The sequence below is a fragment of the Meriones unguiculatus genome, chromosome 7, assembly GCF_030254825.1.
Source record: "Meriones unguiculatus strain TT.TT164.6M chromosome 7, Bangor_MerUng_6.1, whole genome shotgun sequence".
Lineage (NCBI taxonomy): Eukaryota > Metazoa > Chordata > Mammalia > Rodentia > Muridae > Meriones > Meriones unguiculatus.
Genome location: NC_083355.1, coordinates 57,765,249 through 57,784,518, shown reverse-complemented (window position 1 = coordinate 57,784,518; position 19,270 = coordinate 57,765,249). Strand labels below are relative to the sequence as shown.

General features: G+C 40.9%; 1 long non-coding RNA gene and 2 other non-coding genes across 3 annotated transcripts; 1 reads left to right on the top strand and 2 right to left on the bottom strand.

Annotated features, from left to right (window-relative positions):
* Window positions 1-6,957: 6,957 nt before the first annotated feature.
* On the bottom strand, window positions 6,958-18,342 carry LOC132655226 (uncharacterized). Its single transcript, XR_009592957.1, has 4 exons — window positions 18,195-18,342; window positions 10,983-11,092; window positions 8,404-8,454; window positions 6,958-7,417 (listed from the first exon to the last, which is right to left on the bottom strand). It is a non-coding gene; the product is annotated as an uncharacterized LOC132655226 (long non-coding RNA).
* A 337-nt stretch (window positions 18,343-18,679) lies between these two features.
* On the top strand, window positions 18,680-18,786 carry LOC132655710 (U6 spliceosomal RNA). Its single transcript, XR_009593494.1, has one exon. It is a non-coding gene; the product is annotated as a U6 spliceosomal RNA (small nuclear RNA).
* Window positions 18,787-18,906: 120 nt separating this feature from the next.
* On the bottom strand, window positions 18,907-19,013 carry LOC132655711 (U6 spliceosomal RNA). The gene has a single exon (XR_009593495.1). It is a non-coding gene; the product is annotated as a U6 spliceosomal RNA (small nuclear RNA).
* Window positions 19,014-19,270: the final 257 nt, after the last annotated feature.

Sequence of the window (19,270 nt, the reverse complement as noted above, 5' to 3'; positions counted from 1 at the left end):
GAACTCAGCTTTGTCTGATCCTAAGTCCATGTTCTTTAAAATAATAATAATGGGTTCTCTCCAGCATCAGTCAAAACATTCTTCAACATTATTTAATCATCATAAAATCCCTGGGAAAGAGCTTTTATTTTTACCACAGCCATTATACAGATGAACAAACCAAGGAACAGAGAGGTCCAGCAGCTCCCTAAACTTGCACAGCTCTGCACTGGCAGCATTAACATTCAAACCTAGGTAAGCTGGTTTAAGCATCCACTGAGGATTTTACTACTGCACAGAATGTCTCCTTCCTCTCTCTCTGCAATTTAGTGTTTTCTGTGTTCATTCGTGTGCACCTAAGACTTGGTCAGCTATGGTAGAAGGACGGGCAGTGCTTCCTTGGAGACCAGTAACACTGGAATAAGCCATCACCGGAATATAAGGCCACGCGATGTACATGGAGCACCAGGAGGACCTAAGCCCTGGGAAACAATGGCAGACTTCCCTCTGCACCAAAGAGGAGATCAGATAGGGGAGTGAAGGGACTGGTGGTGCAGAAGGTGACCTCCCAACACTCCAGGATGCAGTATGTCAGCTCATTAGTCTCCCTGTGAGGCATCAGCATTAACAGGGAAAGACAACATAGTATGTAAAGCCCAACAAACTGATCCAAGGTCACACAACAGCCTCGTGTCAGAGCTAGGTTTGTTGCATCTGCCTCCTCCTGACACCCTTTCTTTAAAGCTGGAAGCTTTTCACAGGGGTAAACAAACCGAGCAGGCCAGGGAACTGGGCAAGCACTGACAGAGCCGGACAGAACTTAACCATTCTCCTTCTAGGCTCCTTAGAAACCAGCAGCATTCTTTGTCTTATCCCACAGGGATAAGTTCATTTCCAACCTAGAAGATTCTTCCCTATTGGGTTTCTACAGCAAACAAGATTGTTCTCTGCAAATTGACATATTATCACTGTGTTGTTCAAGTACAGAACAGCACTCATGAGGCAATTGAGCTCATCACGGAAGGACCAGGCCAAGGACAGACTCTGTTGGCACCAGGTTGTAGGGGCACAGGGAAGGGGCCACAGAAGACCCCTTAAGGCACAACTCTTTGTTAAAGGGAGAAAATCCCAGAGGTGAGTGAGAGGTCACTCAGTACTCCAACCCCTCAGAAATTCTGAGCTCCATAAAAATGCTTTGGCAAGCAGAGATCTGAAGTTCCTACAACAGCCTGGGCAGGAGGTAACTGAGGATCTGTCTTCCCACGGAGTCTGCCTTTAGACTCCAATGTTGCTAAGACTAAAAAAGAGCAATTCTGTTTTGTTAGCAAGGTTCAGGATTGAGTCAGGTTTTGTGTTGTTAGAAAGGGGTAGGAGTGGAAGGGCATCTCAGCATGAATCATCAGCTCTTCATCAGCACACGGGAGAGTGGGATGTTTGGGGAAGGTATACCTTCTTGAGACCTCAGGCTTGCTCACTACAGAGGGGGAAAAGGCCTTGATGTTACAGCACCCATTTGCAGCCTCTTATAGCCTGCCTTTCACAGTACCCACTGCTTATAACAGACAAATATAAATGCTTTGATGCTTTTGCCACTGTGCCCTTAGGTAGCCCTCTAGGTAGAGTCAACATAATAGATCTAATTACTCAAACAAGAATCTGCTACAGTAGAACACTCAAACAGTAACTTCTTCATTGTCAGAATGTTTAAAAAGAGTATCAAGGTCATGTCTCATCAAGCCTCCCTCTGGGAACAGATTTAGTCCATTGTCCTTTGTAAGGCCAAAGGAGTCTATGTCATGTTCCGTTAATATTTCCTGCCACTCTGCAGTTCCATTGCCACCAATCATCATATTAGGCAGTAGTCAAAAGACATAACCTTTCATAAAATGTACTTACCTTAATGCTCTCAGAGTATTTATAGGTCACTTTCCCTGTTGGATTGTATTTGTGAACTTATACAATAATTTAAAAAAAAGAATTTCTTCTTTTCATTACCATTAGTAAAAATCATTGGCAATCAGAATCAAGACAAATGTAAATAAGACATATCAATGACCTTTAGGCTGTGTCACTCACATAGTACTAGTCAGACTGGTTTTCTTACCCACTAGCCCAATATCAGACACTTTGATCATGAGTAATCTAAAATGTTTGGGAACATAGAAACTAGATGCTTTTAAAAAGAAGAAGCTGTGGCATTCTCCTTTTCTTTAATATTTTCCCAAGCTCATTCCCTGTGTACAGATTAGCTCTCTGAGCACTCTTGGTGAGTGTTTCTATTGGTGTGCACGCATCCTCCCTCTCTCTCCCCTCCCCATCTATAAAGTGCCTTACAAGCTTCTCAAACTCATTATGTAAGAAACGGCACTCATCATCTCCCTCTATCACCTCCCACATCCTCTCTTTCTTTTTTTTTTTTTTTATAGCACTACCTACTATCATTGTTCAAATAAATCTGCAAGTCACACTTTACTCCTCTTCACTCAAGGTCCCTCACATCCAATGTCAAAGACTTCCCTCTTAGACACATCTATGGGTCTCCATTCTCATGGCTACTTTCCTAGCTCAAACCAAAATGATAATTCCCCCAAATTTCCCTAACATCTTTAGCGCTGGTTTGTCTGCCCCTATTTATATTCTTCTAACTGAAGAATTTCATCTGGGGATCTTTCTACAGTTTATTTAATCATGTTACACTGCTCACTAAATTCCATTCTATGGTTCCACATTAAGATGAACCCCGAATTCTGTAGCTGAAGGATACCTGCCATTTACCTTTCTCCAAACTCACCTGACGGCAGAATTTCTTCACATCCATGCTGTAGCAACACGAAATGCCTTTCAGAATCCTAAACCTGCTGTTTTAGCACCTGCTTCTTGGCTCTTCTAGCATCACAAAATTGCACAGGAGAAAAGGACTGGAACATCAAAATGGTTTTCTACCAAGATCATTCTTATCATCAGAAAACTCGATGCAAGTGATAAATGAGTGTTCACTGGTGGCAAAACACTACTTTAGTAGCCACAAAGACACTTAACTTGTGGCCACCATAATATATTCATTATATTTGAGTTCAGTTGTTTAAGTCCTGAGCAATGTGTGGCAGTACACACTTGAGAGGCTGAGACAAGAAAATTGCAAGTTTAAGGCCAGCCTGGGCTACTAAATGAAACCCTGTCTGAGGGAGAAAAAGTTTAACATTCCAGAATAGCTCAAAACACACTAAGAAACTATCCATCCCCGACACAGTTGGCTTGCTCCTCTATGTAGGTTTAACAGGATATTTCCTCTTCGTTAATCCAGATCCCACAGGCATCCTCCCAATCTCTGTAACTTTAAGTAAGAATTCTGCCACAGCCCACATGACTGCTTATACCCAACTTAGAAGGCTTCTTTTTCTCTGTTGGCTTCCTCAGCTGTTCTCTAAGGCACAGGAGCTTGATCAGAAAACAGAAACTTTGTGTTTAGTAGCTATCAATGTGTGTGGCATGGTATCAATCAGGGCTGGATAAGATTTTTTTAACAAATAATTTTAAATTTTATTTTACTATATATTACCTTTATGTTGGGGGACATACATGTGCCATGGCATGTGTGTGGAGGCCAGGTGACCACCGGCAGGAGTTAGGTCTTTTCTTACAGCATGTGGGCCCTAGGAACCTTCACCCACTGGTCCATCTAGACAGACAGGGATTTTTTATTTTAAAGTCATGAAGCTCAATAAAGGGGACAGATAGAAGAGCTATACAGCAGAATTTTGATAGCATTTCTAAATTGCTCTTGGTCATAAACAGAGCAAAGTAAAGAAGGTAATAGGCAAAGACCATGAACCTGGAATCAAAAGGCTATATCCCACATCTACACTGTTTCAGAAGTATGGCTTCATTAAGGGAGACAGATTTTCGTCAGTGCCGGGGGTTGACTCTGTGCATACACATACTAGTGAGTGCTTACGCTCCTAGTTACATCTCTAGCCCTGGATATGGGTCTTAGTATTATTAGAATTAGACACTTAGTATTATTGGAATTGCAAAACAACATCTGTATGAAGAAAATTACAAAGCCTCCTACCTTCTGACTAAGGGCAGGCATGCATATCAGTTGGAAGATGGTTTTGTAAGAGTTTCATACCCATGCACAGAAGGGTCCTAAATGATATTGCTCTACCTATCAAAATCATGACTTTTACCACATAAATGCAGGCACTATGTCAAATTTCTCATTATTCAGTGCTAAATAAAAGAAAGTTTACTTTTAGGAAAGAGAAAGTGGACATAATACATCTTTTTCTTTTTTATCTTTTCATAATAGACAATTTGTATAATATCACCCACCACCACACCACAACAGTGAAGCAGACACTTTTACTATTATCAATAGGAATAGAAATTCTCACAAACAGAGTTTGTCCAGGCATTGCAATGAAGTATAATAATCCCTGGCTAACCCAGTGACTTTTAATTGAAAGAAGCAACGTGAAAGTGTCAAAGAGACAGACAGCAGGGTTGACTATTACCTTATAAGGAATAGGACACAGAAGAAAGTCAGTGGCCATTTCTTTGTTTTATTCCTTTTGAATTTCTTTTAAGTATGACTCATTCAAGTTCACGTCAAGATGGAGCATACACTAGTCTCACTGAAGCAGTTAGGGATCCAGCTGATACTCCCCACCCCAGCCCTAGTTTAACAAAGCCTTGCTACACTTAATGGATCTTTTCTAGCCCCCACTGCAAAGAGGATCTGTATGCGTAGCTTAGATTGCAACTGCAGTAAACAAGAAAATGAGATGCTTGGCGTGACATCAATGACATATTTTACCTGCATCCCATAGAGGACTGGGGATTTTTACATTTAGAGTAGCCTGGTTTGTTTGTTTGGTTGATTGGTTTTTGTTGTGTTTGTCAGGTTGACACAAATTAGAGTTATCTGGGGAGAGGAACCCAGCTGAGAAAATGTCTCCACCACATTGGCAAGCCTGTAGGAACTTTCTTGATTAGCTACTTGATGTACTCCCACCTCTGGACAAGTGCTCCTGGCATGTGCAAGAAAGCAAACTGAGAGCACCAGGGAAGAGGCAACAAGAATTAGTCTTCCATGGCTCTGGCTTCAACTCCTGAGTTCAGGCTCCTTCCATAGGTTCCTGCCCTCACTTCCCTTAGTGATGACTGTGACCTGGAAGTACAAGACAAATAAATCTTTCCCCCCAAGGCTGCCTTTAGTCATGGTTTTACCACAGCAATAGGAATGTAACTAAGAAATAGGGTACCAAAATCCCTCCATATTACTGCAGATAGGGTGATCTTAATATTGTCTACATCCTCACGATGGCCTTACTTCTCAAAAGAAATTCAAGTAGCAATATGTGAGTGGTTTAACATATTTTATATATATATAAGAAACTTTCAGTGTGCCTTTCTGAATAGAAGATGGATCAGTTGATAGAACTACTTATTTATAAGAGTTTAGAAATACTGATATTAGAAATATCAATTATTTTTCTCTTTGGAAAGCAATAGGTTTTTATACTGGAGTGAGGAGAGGTTTGAAAGCTGATGGACACATCAACCCTCTCCCCAGGAAACCTTACAGAGGACATCAACAGACAGTAGAGCTAATAAATAATGCCTAAGAGGGAGGGACAGAATCTAAGCATCTGGCATTGTAATTGCTGAAATGGCACCAAATCTGGAACTTTCCACACTAACAATACTTCAAAAGTATTTTTCATTTTTCTAGAGTAAAACCTTATACTTGCCAAGACTGAAAACTATAATAAACAGAAATAGTTAGCTTGAGGAAGATTGTATTCCTTTGCTATTCCCTAGACAGAAATACTGAGATCTATTTTCAAATTCTGTTGGTTTTGATATCAATGATATATTAGTTAGCAAGAAACTAACCTAGCCAACAAACAAAAGGCGGAGAAGCCCACTGTGGTAAAATCATGATCCCTCTCTCCATTGGGTACCAAGGTCCTGTAGCAGGTTAGGAGAAACACAGACCTGCTGATCCAAAAGAATGCTGTTATAACCACGTGTCTGGGCTCTATCAGGACCTTAGATCCCGAAGAAGCCATGGCCGTGATCCTGGCAGGGAGGACTTGGAATAACTGCAGAGCTTCTGAGAGCACTACACTAAACACCAGGAGGTTCTGCTGAGAAGCGAGGCTTTAGAAAAAGCCATGTGGAATGCTGGGAACCCTCAGCCAAACACGCCTCAACCTGATTACAATTCTTGACTCCAGTCCTAGCTCTGAAACATACCAGATACAGAAAAAGGGGAAAAAAAAAAACAGAAAAAAAAATAAACACCTTAGTTTATGCCATATTGGATATAAAGACTAAGACATGTAACAGATGGAACAGGCAAGGGCAAAGGGCTTAATGAGATCCATTATAGAGTGATACCGGCCTGGGCAGGGCAAAACCAGAAGGAAGCCATGCTGCTCTGACGTCTCATGCTTCAGCGTGTACAGCGCTATCACGCCGGCAAAACCTGGTGGAACCCTCCATGCACATGCTACAAAAGAAGCATCAAAAGAAGCATCCTGATGGGCAAACTGAACTGTGAAGGTTGTGAAGGTATTACCAAAGCCAAAGGCTAAGAAAGAACTGACAGATGTAATACTACAAAGTTTAAAAAGATCCTGCAGGGGATGGATCCAACATATACTTTCAGTTCAGTGATTTTAACCTTTTCAATCCCTATTTCTCCCTGGCAAAGAACATTACATCATTATACTTATTAGAAAGGTACCAATATTCCCTGACTTGCAACCAACATTCATTGATTCAAGTCTGACTCCAAGACGTATTTGTTCATTTAAAAGAGACTTAAGAAAGTCATATGTTCATTTTTCATTTGTAAGAGAAAATCTTCAGAGACCCTTAAACCTGTTCTACAAATGGTGGTCACAACTTGCTAGCTTTCTGTTCTTATGAGATGAAAATCTCCTTATATGCTCAGGACCAGGAACATTAAATACAACTTTGAGATTTTTATTTGAAAGATTTCATAATAATCCCACCCTCGTTGGCCAACTCATAGGATTGCTAGCACCATGGAATAGGGTACTGCAAACTGTTCCCCCAGTGAAAAAGAAAGATGCCAAAGGAGGAAGTCAATTGTAGAAGCTTTTGTAATGATAGTAAGAGATAAATGTGAGCAGTTGAAAAAATGATAGAGATTTAAGAGACGAAATGTTTAAAAGTGAGAATCAGAAACATTGTGTATGAGATAAACACAATACAGTAATTCGTGCTCTGGATTTTCAACACTCCAAATGGAGACTATCATGAAACCCTTATTTTCTGGTGGGTCTTCTGCAGGCATTGCATACCAGATGGTGTGATACACACAGGCAGAACATTCATAAACGATGATCTGGACACAGCGGATCAGATGAACTCACAGCAGATGCAAGAGCACGCACAGAACCTGTACAAGCCCAAGCCAGAGTAAGTCCCAGCAAGAAGAGAGGAGGTCTCACACTCTCCCACCCCAAGCCAGGGAGTTTATGGACAATTAGTAGCTGCTCGGAGACAAGACAGTTTTCTGTGTGAGTACAGTCTCTAGTAAGGCAATCTCTTGTCAAAGGAAGAGCACATATCCAAAAGTATTTGGGCAGCACTTTAAGGGTTTTGGATTGTTTGTTTGTTTGTTTTTGGTTTTTTGTTACATGAAGTTTGGTGGGTAGAAAAGCAGTGACAAGTTGGGGAAGACCTGGGGAGGGGCGATTAAAACTCTCAAAGAATTAATTTGTTTGTTTGTTTCATGTAGAACAGACTAGCTTCAAATTTGTATGTAGGATGACTTTGAACTTTTTTTTTTTTTTTTTTTTTTTTTTTTTGGCCATCCTTTGTAGACCAGGCTGTCCTGAAACTCATAGAGATACACCTACTTCTGCCTCCCCAAGCCCTCGGATTAAAGGTATGTGCCACCGCACTGGCTAAGAATTATTTTTTTTTAAAAAAAATAGTTCACTTCTAGTCTACACATACTCAAAAAATGTATTGGAAAACTGTTCTAAGAACATATTCTGGGAAGAACAAAAGAATATAACAGGCAGTTCAGAGACATGAAAAATACATTGAGAAGTTTCAAAATACACCTAATCAATCCAATAAAAATAGGGCTAATGGAAAAGGAACAATATTTGAAGGAGTGTGGGTAATAATTTTAAGAACTGGAGCTACAAAGTTCAAAGATGGAAGAAACATTCTGAGGAGCAAGGTTTAGAATCAATAAAATAAATCCATAAACACAGTATGGTTAAACTACAAAGCATTGTAAAAGCTACCAGACAGAAAAGACAGTCTTGTCCGAGGAAAAGACAGCAGTAGTAACAATCGATATTAAGAGGAAGTGGAGCAACATCATCCTCACGCTGAAGGGAATTTTTGCCACAGGAATTCCATACTTACCTACCTATGCGGGTATAATGAGTAAGGGATACGCCTGCCACGGAGTCTCACCTGGGAAAAAACATGAAGAACATATTTGACAATGATGTTAGTGTGACCAAAGTCTAGGTACTTGGCTTCATCAATAAAGATTTCAGAAAAGACTAAGCACAGAAATTTAAAATACTGTGTATTTATTTCATATTCATAACAATTTTATTAGTTTCTTTAACGTTAGAATAAAGCCACACACTGCTAATAGAAGGACAGGTGGTGCATTAGTTGTGAGGGAAGAGGAATGAGGAGATTCTTTTCTTACTTGTAGAGATGTACTAATAAACAAACTTAAGGAAATCTCAGATGTTAAATGTGTTAGAACTATAAGGACAACCCCTAAACTGAGAAAGTGTGCATGCGTGTTCCAGCCCAACAAAGAGAACACAAATTGATGGGAGAGGACCAGCCTGCTGAATACAGGAGTGGAGGAGAAGGGAGGCAGAGCAGGAGGGAAGAAGGACAAGAGAGAGGAAGGCAGGACAAGGCAGAGGGATGCCGTGGTTGAGCTAGCAACATGTCTTCTCAAGATTTGTTCTACTCAATGAGGAAGCACTGCTGGGAAGTAGCTGTTTCCCAAGCTCACCCTGCATCCAGGTAGGACAGTGTGACTAGGTCTCATCAGAGAAAGGTGAGCAAAAAGTATATAAATGGCTATTGTCAGATGTGTTAAGAAGCAGGTGTGCCTTCTCCACTCTCGCTTTCAGTGCTGAAGGGAGAACTTAGAGCAGCACAGCTACTAGACAGAAATAGTCCGGACTCTGGAATGACTGCAAGAGGCCATCCCTCTGTGTTTAAGTCATTCCCAACCAAAGCAGCTACATGCCTACCAGGAACACCAAAAGCACTGCAACAAGAATGAAACATTTATTTTATAAGGATTGGCTATGAGAGTACGTGGAAAAATCTAAATTTCAAGACATGTCTAAATTAAGTTTTAACTTCATTATTACAAGTTAATAATAATGAAGCCTAACTTCAAACTTCCTATGTAGCAGAGAATGACCTTGAACTTCTGATCCTCCTGCCTCCACCTGCCCAGTACTGTGACAACAGACAGGCTGCCAGTAATCACATATAGAACATGTATTTTATCAAGTAATTGTTATCTCAAGGCCAGGAAATGCTTTCTTAAGTTACTCCCTATATACGTGTATGTGTGTGTGTGTGTGTGTGCGTGTGTAAGCATATATGTATAAAAATTTCTACCAGGAGCTGGAGAGATGACTCAGTGGTTAATAACACTTGCAGCTCTTCCACAGGACCTGAGTTCCCAGCACTCACATGAGGCAGCTCATAACTGTGTGCAACTCCAGCTTTAGGGAAATATGTCGTCTCTGAGGGAAGCTGAACTCATGCACACATCACACATGCCCACATGCACACACACACATACCTACACACAACTAAACAAAAATGAAAATAAATCTTTAAAAAACAAATATCTTTTGCTCTTGTAGAGGACCCAGGTTCAGTGCCCAGCACCCACATGGCAGCTCATAGCCATCTATGAACTCCAGTTCCAGGTAATACAGCATCCTCTTCAACCTCTGTGGGCACCAGGTACACATGTGATATATACATACATATGTGCAGGCAATCTTCATACACACAAAATAACATAAATAAATTCTAAATTTTTGTATCATCAAGAATTAGGAAAATTTTATTCATAAAGAATTGCAATTTTGAAGTTTATAAAGCAAGATGAATCTGACTTATTCTATGGGAAAGTAAGTTTAAATGCAATAAAATAAAAAGAAAATACGAAGTCTCCCTCCAATCAACCTATTAAGTCCCTTGTTCTCCTCTCTGGACCTTGCTGACAGTATTCTTTGAGAATCAAAAACAGAAAATATATTAGCTGAATATAAGTAATGGGTTCAGGCAATATTTTGGAGTTGTTATGAGCACAGTTGACAGAAAACAAAATTGCAATGGGGAAGGCAGATAAATATAGATGCTTACTTATGAAATGGAGCACAGAAAGTAACAACCATTTATTAAAACTTGTATTTGTACAAATAATAGTCGACTATGTGAAGATGAAATAGAGAAGCAAAAAAAAAAAAAAAAAAAAAAAAACAAAAACAAAACAAAAACAAAAAACCCTAGACCTTCAATTAGCCCAAATATGAGATAGAACAATAGAGGCCCATTAGAATTAAACGTAATGTGAATAAAGAGAAAAAGCCAAATGGACTTGGTGAATGCCTGGGTAATAGAGAGAATGAAAAGGTAGGAGGGGGAAGAGAACATGCCATCATAAAACTTTGATCTAGGCGTGACGACAAGGAAGATAATCCTGTATTTTTTTGTGAATGGTTGGTTAGTTTTAGGTCCCTCATATATAAAATAAAAAGTAAAGGCTAACATTCAGACTAGCAGTTAGAGATGTGAGTAATCCAAGGTCTGCAGCTGGGGTTTGAACTCTGGCCATTGGATCCTAGTAGTTTTCTAAGACACACAAAATGCATAGTTGATTAAGAACATATCACTATTCCCTCTTTAAAAATAAAGCAAGAACTGGGCTTCCTGGTACACACCTTTAATCCCAGCATCTAGGTTACAGAGAGGCAGATCTCTGTGTGTTCAAGGCCAGTGTCGTATGTAAAGTAAGTTCCAAGCAAGCCAGGGCTACATAATGAGACTCTACCTATAAAAGAAAATAGTATAAATAAATAAATATTATTTTTAGATGGAAATATAATAAGCCAGAAAGGAAAACTTAATTTATGAATAATGTAGTTGTAGTTAACATTCTCAAATACTGCAGTCAATGTTGATGATTACAATGAGGACAACAATCATCTGATAATGAGTGTTAGGTAGTTGGCTCATTTGGCTAAATGTCTGCCTGCAAGTATAAGGACCTGAGTGGGATCCCCAGCACCCATCTACAAAGCCCTATGCTGGGGAGACAGACAGATCCTCAGGCAGCCAGCCTATCCTAAGAAGCAAGCTCCAAGTCCTTGTAAGAGTCAAGGTGAAGGTTGGAGAGATACCTCATGGGTTAGAGAAGTGGCTGCTCTTTCAGAGGACCCAGATTTGATTCTCAGCACACACAGGAAGCTCAGAGGCAAGCCTCACCATCAAAATACAAGAGATGGAAAAGAGAACCAGAGGCACTGAAGACACAGTAGAAGTAATGAATACTTCAGTCAAAGGAAATATTAAATTAGAAAAAAAATACCCTAAAACATCTAGGCCAGGAAATGTGAGACACTATTAAAAGACAAAATCTAATTTTAATAAGAATAGAGGAAGGAGAAGAAACCCATGTCAAAAGCCTAGAAAATATTTGCAACAAAATCATAGAAGAAAATTTCACTAATCTAAAAGAGATGCATATCAAAGTAAAAGAAGCATACAGAACATTGAATAGACTAGCCCAGAAAAGAAATTCCTATCAGTACATAACAATCAAAACGCTAATGTACAGAATAAACAAAGAATATTAAAAGGGTGAAATCAGAGTAACACCTAACTTCTCAATGAAGACTAAAAAGGCCAGAAGAGCCTAGACTTAATTAAGTTCTACAAACTCTAGGAGATGACAGATGCCAGCCCAGACTTCTATACCCATTAAAACTCTCAGTCACAAAAGATAGATAAAATAAGACATTGCATGATAAAGCCAAATTTAAGCAATATCTATTTACAAATCCAGCCCTATAGAGGGCACACACATGCATACATACACCACAAAAACAATAGGAAGTAACAAGTAACAAATACTTTTCATTCATATCTCTCAGTATCAATGGTCTCAATTTTCCCCTTCCCCACAAAAAGACACAGACTAACAGAATGGATTCAAAAACAGCATTCATCCTTCTACTGCATCCAAAAAACAAACCTTAACATCAAGAATAGACATTACCTTAGGATAAAAGGATGAAAAAATACATTTCCAGCAAATGGACCAAAAAAGCATGCTTTTATAACCATTTTAATTTCTAACAAAATACACTTCAAACCAAAAATAATTAGAAGATATTAGGGATGGACACTACATATAGAAAGGAAAAATTCCACCAGTAGGACACTGCAATGCTTAACATCTATGCCCCAGACACAAGCATGCCTAACTTTGTAAAAGAAACGGTATTACAGTGTAAATCACATATTTATTCCTCACACACCAACACTGGGAGACTTCAATACCCCACTCTTATCAATAGTCAGGACATCCAGAGACATGATAGTGCCAACTGAGGTTATAAACCTAGTGCACCTAACAGATATTTCACCAAACACAAAAGAACATACCTTCTTCTCAGCACCTCATACAACTTTCTCCCAGAACTGACCACATGCTCAGACACAAAGCAAGTCTCAACAGATTAAACTGAAATTTTCTAATAAATGGAAAATTGAAATGACACCCTACATCCTATCTGACCTCAGATTAAAGCTGGATATCAACAAAAAGCTTACAAACTTACAGAAACTGAACAACTCGCTACTGGATGAAAAATGGGCCAAGACAGAAATGAAGAAAGAATTTAGAAACACTGGACTTTCTGGAATCGAATGAAAGTGAATGCACAGCATACTCAAGCTTAAACAAGGCCCTCTAAGTCAACATGATCAGAGCTTAGAAACTCACAGAGACTGAGGCAGCAGGCACAGGGCCTGCTCGGGCCTGTAGTAGATGGGGTCCTAGAGCCGAAAGAGGAGTGGACCCAAGCCCCAAGCTCAACCCAGACACTGAAATTTAGTTTTCTCCAAGGGAGCCTCGCTGCGGAAAGAAGCCACTCTTACGGGTAGGCTGCATGTCTGGCAGAAGATAGACAACAGAGAATGAACTTACAGAGTCTTTGGAGGCTTTCTGTTTCATAAGGTTGTGTCAAGGCTTTCTTTTATTTTAATTTCATCTTACTTTATTTTTGTTTTATTTATTTTTATTGTCTCATTTTATTCTACAGGTCCTTTGTATAAATATTATGGCTTCCAGTTTAGTGTTTTTACGGATTTCCAAGTACATGCTTCTTGTGCCTTCTCTTGGACTATTATCCTTCTATTTGTTTATCTAATCCTGATGTATTGGTTTTTGTTTTATCATATCACATTATTCTCTCTCAGAACCCTGTTTTTTTTCTAATAAGAGATCAGAATGGAGTTGATCTAGATGAGAGAGAAGGTGGGGACAAGCTGGGAGGAGTATAGGAGAGGAAACCACAGTCAGGACATATCAGATGAGGAAAAATATATTTTCAAAAAAGGGGGGATAAAGGATACTCTCAAAACCAGAACAGCTTTTGAAAATTTCCACATTCTTGTTTTCAAGGATGTGCTGGCTACTTATATGTCAACTTGTCATAAGCCACAGTCATCAGAAAGGCGGAAGCTTCCATTGAGAAAATGTTTCCATAAGGTAGGGCTCTAGGCAAGCCTGTAGGCCTTTTCTTAATTTGTGATTGATGGGGGAGGGCTCAGCCTACTGTGGGAGAGGACATTGATGGGCTAGTGATCTTGGGTTCTATAAGAAAGCAGGCTGAGCAAGCCATGGAGAGCAAGCCAGTAAGCAGCACCCCTCCACAGCCTCTGCATCAGCTTCTGCATCTAGGTTCCTGCCCTGTTTGAGTTCCTGCCCTCATTACTTTTGATTATGTTTATATGGAACTGTGAATGAAATAAACCTTTCCTCTCTACCTTGCTTTAGGTCATGATGCTTCATCACAGCAATAGTAATTCTAACCAAGACAAAGGAATTGTAGGAGTGTTTTACTTATATATCTCATAAACTGAGAAGAGATCTTAAATCTGGAGATTTAGAATCTAAATAATTAGAATTATCTTAAATCAGTGAGAATGGGGTTCCTTTGATTTAGGATATTTCAGTCTAAACTAGTACCATTACCTGGAGTTTGGAAAATATTGCACATAACTAATAGGCTAAAATACAGACACACAGAGAATCCCCAAAACTTACCAACTCTGGAATCTGGTATTAGAGCCTTTTGCTAGTGACTACAACATCCCTACATGATTGAGTCTAAAGAAGATAAAGTCATAGAAAAATAAGTTTTTCTGAAGGTTTTCACCCAACAAAGACTATATCTCTAAAAATGATTAGTAATAGAGTTTACTCAATAAATATTAATGCTAAATGCCCAACTATTGCTATCAACAGTACACACTGACTCATCAGTCACAAGACAAAGAAACTGCAAAATTAACAGAATATTCTAGGGAGAAAAAAAGTCATCTAATGAGAAAAACGTTTTTATTGTCATTTAGAAATGAAGGAAAATATATCTGAGTTTTAATTAAAACTCAAATTGTACTTTCTCTGATTAAAACTATACTCTATTCTATCAGGTGAATCCACTGGAAAATTCAGTGGAAGAACTCCAAGCTTATAAAACTATTGTTTAATTAAAAACACGCCTCTTCTGTGGATTAAAAACCCATATATCAGAGATTGAATCAATGAGGACACATGACAGGTGTCACAGCCAATTCAAAGGAGAAATTTTTAAATTATGTAGAATAGTAAAATAAAGGAATGTTAAGATGAAGGTGCAGGTGGAAACAAAACTAGCTTCTTAAGGAGAGGTCAACCGAAGGCCAAGCCAGCATCTGCAGCAATATAAACAAAGACTGCTTCTCACTGCTATCATTTACCTACAACTTACATCATTGTAAAATGGCTTCCACGAACTTAGAATTAGCTAGTAGACTTCAGACAATGAAGCTTTCCACCCACACATTTTCCATACACAAGGGTCCCTTTCCTTTGAAACAAGACAGAGTGGGGAAAGATGAGTATATTCACAGGTTAATTCATAGCAAGAAATTTAGGATGTTCCTCTTTGACAGCTTCCCCCAAACTCTGGCATGTTCAATGAAACATGTGCTAAAAATTAAGGGAACTCCTTACTGTGAGAAAACTCTATGCATAAACAAATAGCTCATACTAGTGTCAAAGCAAAACCACAGCTCTCACCTCAAGGGGATTAAGAGACATTCTAGAGCCAAATATGACTGGCCATGGCCCAGAAGCAGATTCCGGTCACCCACTTCTCATGTTCCAAAATGGCCATGGTTTTATGAAGTTTTTACACTAACAGAATAAAAGAAGGCTGTAAGTCAAAACATTTAAAAACCTCTTTATTTTTTTTCCTTGTATACGTTTACAGTTGATTGTAGCTGCCATACTGGGAGCTGACTCAGGTCCTCTGCAAGGGCAGCAAGTGCTCATAACTGCTCAGCCATCCCCCTGGACCCTAAAAGGAGCTTTATAAAAATTCAGATCATCTGGGAGATATTCTGGATCATTCTTTGAATGACGAGATCAAACCTCTAGAAGCTGTTAGAAGTTGAGTCAGGTACTCTAACACTCTCACTAGGCAAGTTTGGGAAGTGGTGCTTTGGAATGTTTTAGTTTGTGGAGTTGGATGCCAGAAATAAGATAGACTTGTACATCTTTAAGGGCCTATAGTTCTTTACAGGAGTCCTGTAGGGCCACTGGATTCATCCTGAATATAGCCATAAAGAGGTAGGGGATGGGGAGAGAGAGGGAAATGGGCTTGGTAGAGAATTCAAAATAAGCTTCACCTGCTACACCTGTATCTGATAGGGGGAAAAGAAGAGAGAAAAGAAAGATAATGACTAATGCAAAGCAAATCTTACAAAGACTGAGAGTTCAAAGGGAAAACTCCAGCTACGCCAAAAGATCTCACAGAAACCTGAACCTATTCAGGACAGCCTAACCAGAAACTCCATAGGAGGGCTCCTGCACTGGTGGTTTTGAAAGTTCTTATGATGGTGGCAACCTGGAATGCAGGCTGATCACCTCAGCCTCCTAGCTTGAGCTCATCAGTTTCACAGGTGATGGAACAGGGCATAGGTTCAGTGGTTTCAAGTGACTCAACTCTTCCTGCTAAAGAGGATGTGAGAATTTGGGTTGAGTTTCTTCTCTTTTAAATGAAAGCAAAATCACTAAACAGGAAATAATTTGTGGTAGATGTTGGATTTTTGTTATTGTTTTAAAGAGAATCAGACAGACTATTCCTTTTCTGTGAATAAAAAAGAACACCAGCAAAGTTGACTTTCTACTGATCAGTGTATACTATCCTGCCTTGGTTGAATGACATCTCAGAAGTATGGCTGAAAAATGATAAGCTTAAATTTTTCCCCTTTGTAACCTATTGAAAAAAAGTATTGACTTAGGGTTAGGTTACTCAGTGGTGCAAAGGAAATAGACATGGAGCTGGCCTCAAACACTAATAGAATCAGTGTCAATATCATTCAGGGGCACTTAGTCTCAATTTCATGTCTCTGAAAAAATATATCTCATTATATCTAAAATGCCGTTGATTATAAGATGTACCATGATATGATAAATATGTTCAGTAAATATGTTCAGGTAATAATGTATGCAGTGTAGACGGGAGTAGTTCAGGATAAGAAAACAGAAACGTGAAAAGACTAAGAAAAAAACAAGAGTCTGAAGGAGAAAAAAACCTTTGCTCCACAAGAGTAAGGAAATCCAAGATGTTAACTTTAAACAACCCTGGCAGATTCATTTAACAGATGAGTCTTTCAGTAACTGTGGTTTGAATAAAAATGCCCCCCATAGGTCCATAGGGAGTGGTGCTACTAGGAGGTATGGCTTTGTTGAAGGAAATACATCATTAGGGTTGGGCTTTAAGTTTCAGAAGCTCAAGCCAGGCCTAGTGGTGCACTGTCTCTTCCTGCTGCTTGCAGATCCAGATGTAGAACTCTCAGCTACCTCTCCAGGACCATGTCTAGTTGCATGCAATCATACTTCTGGACGTGACCATAATGGACTACACCTCTGAACTGTAAGCCAGCCCCAGTTAAATGTTTTCCTTTATAAGAGTTGCCGTGGTCATGGTATATCTTCACAGCAATAGAATCCTAACTAAAACACTGACTGACAATGTGTAGAAAATATCCAGACCAGAATCATGCCAATGGAGGAGGAGCAGGGAGAAGAAGAGAAGCTGTTTCTGCTCTCTACTGGATTCTACAAAATTCTACAGCGCTTTCAGACAGCATCTATAGAAACCAGGGCTCAGAACTAGCACTGCAGTGTCCCAGGACCATTCTGTAGTAAGGACACATTCACCATCAACCTTGCCTGAGGAAGGTAATTTGTTGGCTCAAACTTTGGAAAGCACCTGATTAAGGAATCCCAGAGACTCAGAATCAAAGCTCCTTTCTTTGCCTTTTCTTTCTCTCTCCTCGCTAGCATGAAGCACAGACGCTGGCTACCAGAGACTAGCCTTACTAACTCAAGAACCAAGGGTTAAATACAAACATACCGGGACAATGTTCATTAGTGTTGTCTACATCCATCGGGTGGGAGATTTGCAAAGCTTTGTAAAGGAGGTGTCAGGATGCTGACCGCCTCAGACTTCATTATTCACGCGTCAACACCGCAAGCTCCCGATGACATGTGCATGCCTTCCCATCACTACCCCGTCCAAATTGGCTTTTTAAAAACCTCATCAAAACCTCAGCCGCTGTGCGTAACTACACATTTTCAAAGAAGAGGGTGAACGAGCGAACGAGGCAACATTGAGGACCAACCCAGCAACACAGCGGACCGCCTCTAAGGCACAGCCAAACAAGAAATCTCATTTCCTCAATAAACCTGAAGAGAAACGAATACTGGTCGTTGGGGACTATTCAGCCTTTTGTGACAATTTTTAAGTGGCACTTTCGAGACCGCCGAGTAACTTTGGGCGCGAGCTGGGCGTCAGGCGACGTAGAGGACTTACATTACTGTTTCCACACTCACTAGAGGTCGTTAGGGGGGTGTGTGCCCGTTTTCTGGTTTCTGTTGCGGAAGTGCCTACCGCGGGAACTTTGAAGTGGCGACCGCACGCTCTGGGGCTGTGCGCGCCGGGCTGCCCTGGCCCGGCCTCAGCGCCTGGCCCGGCTCCCCCCGCGGGCAGTCCCGGCATGCCCCGCGGCCGAGAACCCGGCGCTCGCCGCCCGACCTCGGCGCCGGCGAGGCCTCCTACCCGACATGCACAGCGCGCTCATTTGCATGCACGTCCACCCAGGTAAACCACACGTGTTCACGCAGGCGGCAACACTTCCAATCAGCGCCAAGCTCGCGAGGTCTAGCCACACCACTTCTGTGAGAGAAAACCTTTTCCCTTTGTTTACGGAGCGCGCAGAGCGCGTGCTCAAAGTCACCCTAAGTGAAAGATTCTCGGCCTCTGGGACCTTATATAGCGCGCACAAGGATCAGGTGTTCGTGCTCGCTTCGGCAGCACATATACTAAAATTGGAACGATACAGAGAAGATTAGCATGGCCCCTGCGCAAGGATGACACGCAAATTCGTGAAGCGTTCCATATTTTTGCAGGACGTAGACGCGAAATGCGACGCTCGTGCGCGGCCAGGGCGACCCTGCGTGCCCCTTTTCAGCAGCTAAAAAGTGGTCCGTAGAGAGCGGCATCGGGAGCGTGCTCTCCTTCGAGCAAAAATATGGAACGCTTCACGAATTTGCGTGTCATCCTTGCGCAGGGGCCATGCTAATCTTCTCTGTATCGTTCCAATTTTAGTATATGTGCTGCCGAAGCGAGCACGCTCCACACCCCGGTTCACCGCCTATATAAGGGCCGAGGGCTCGGGAACTTCTCAGTTACGGTGAGTTTACCGGTGGGTATGGCCCCGCACGTCCCGGGAACCGCAAGACAGACTTCCTGACTGACATCCCGTGCTCACACCCGCGACCTCGCGAGGTCGCGCTCCGGGCCGTGCCGCGTGGCCTCTGCGGTATGCAGATGAGCGCCCGGTGCACGTCGGGTAAGAGGCGCCCCGTGGCCTGCGGGGTCGGGCTCTG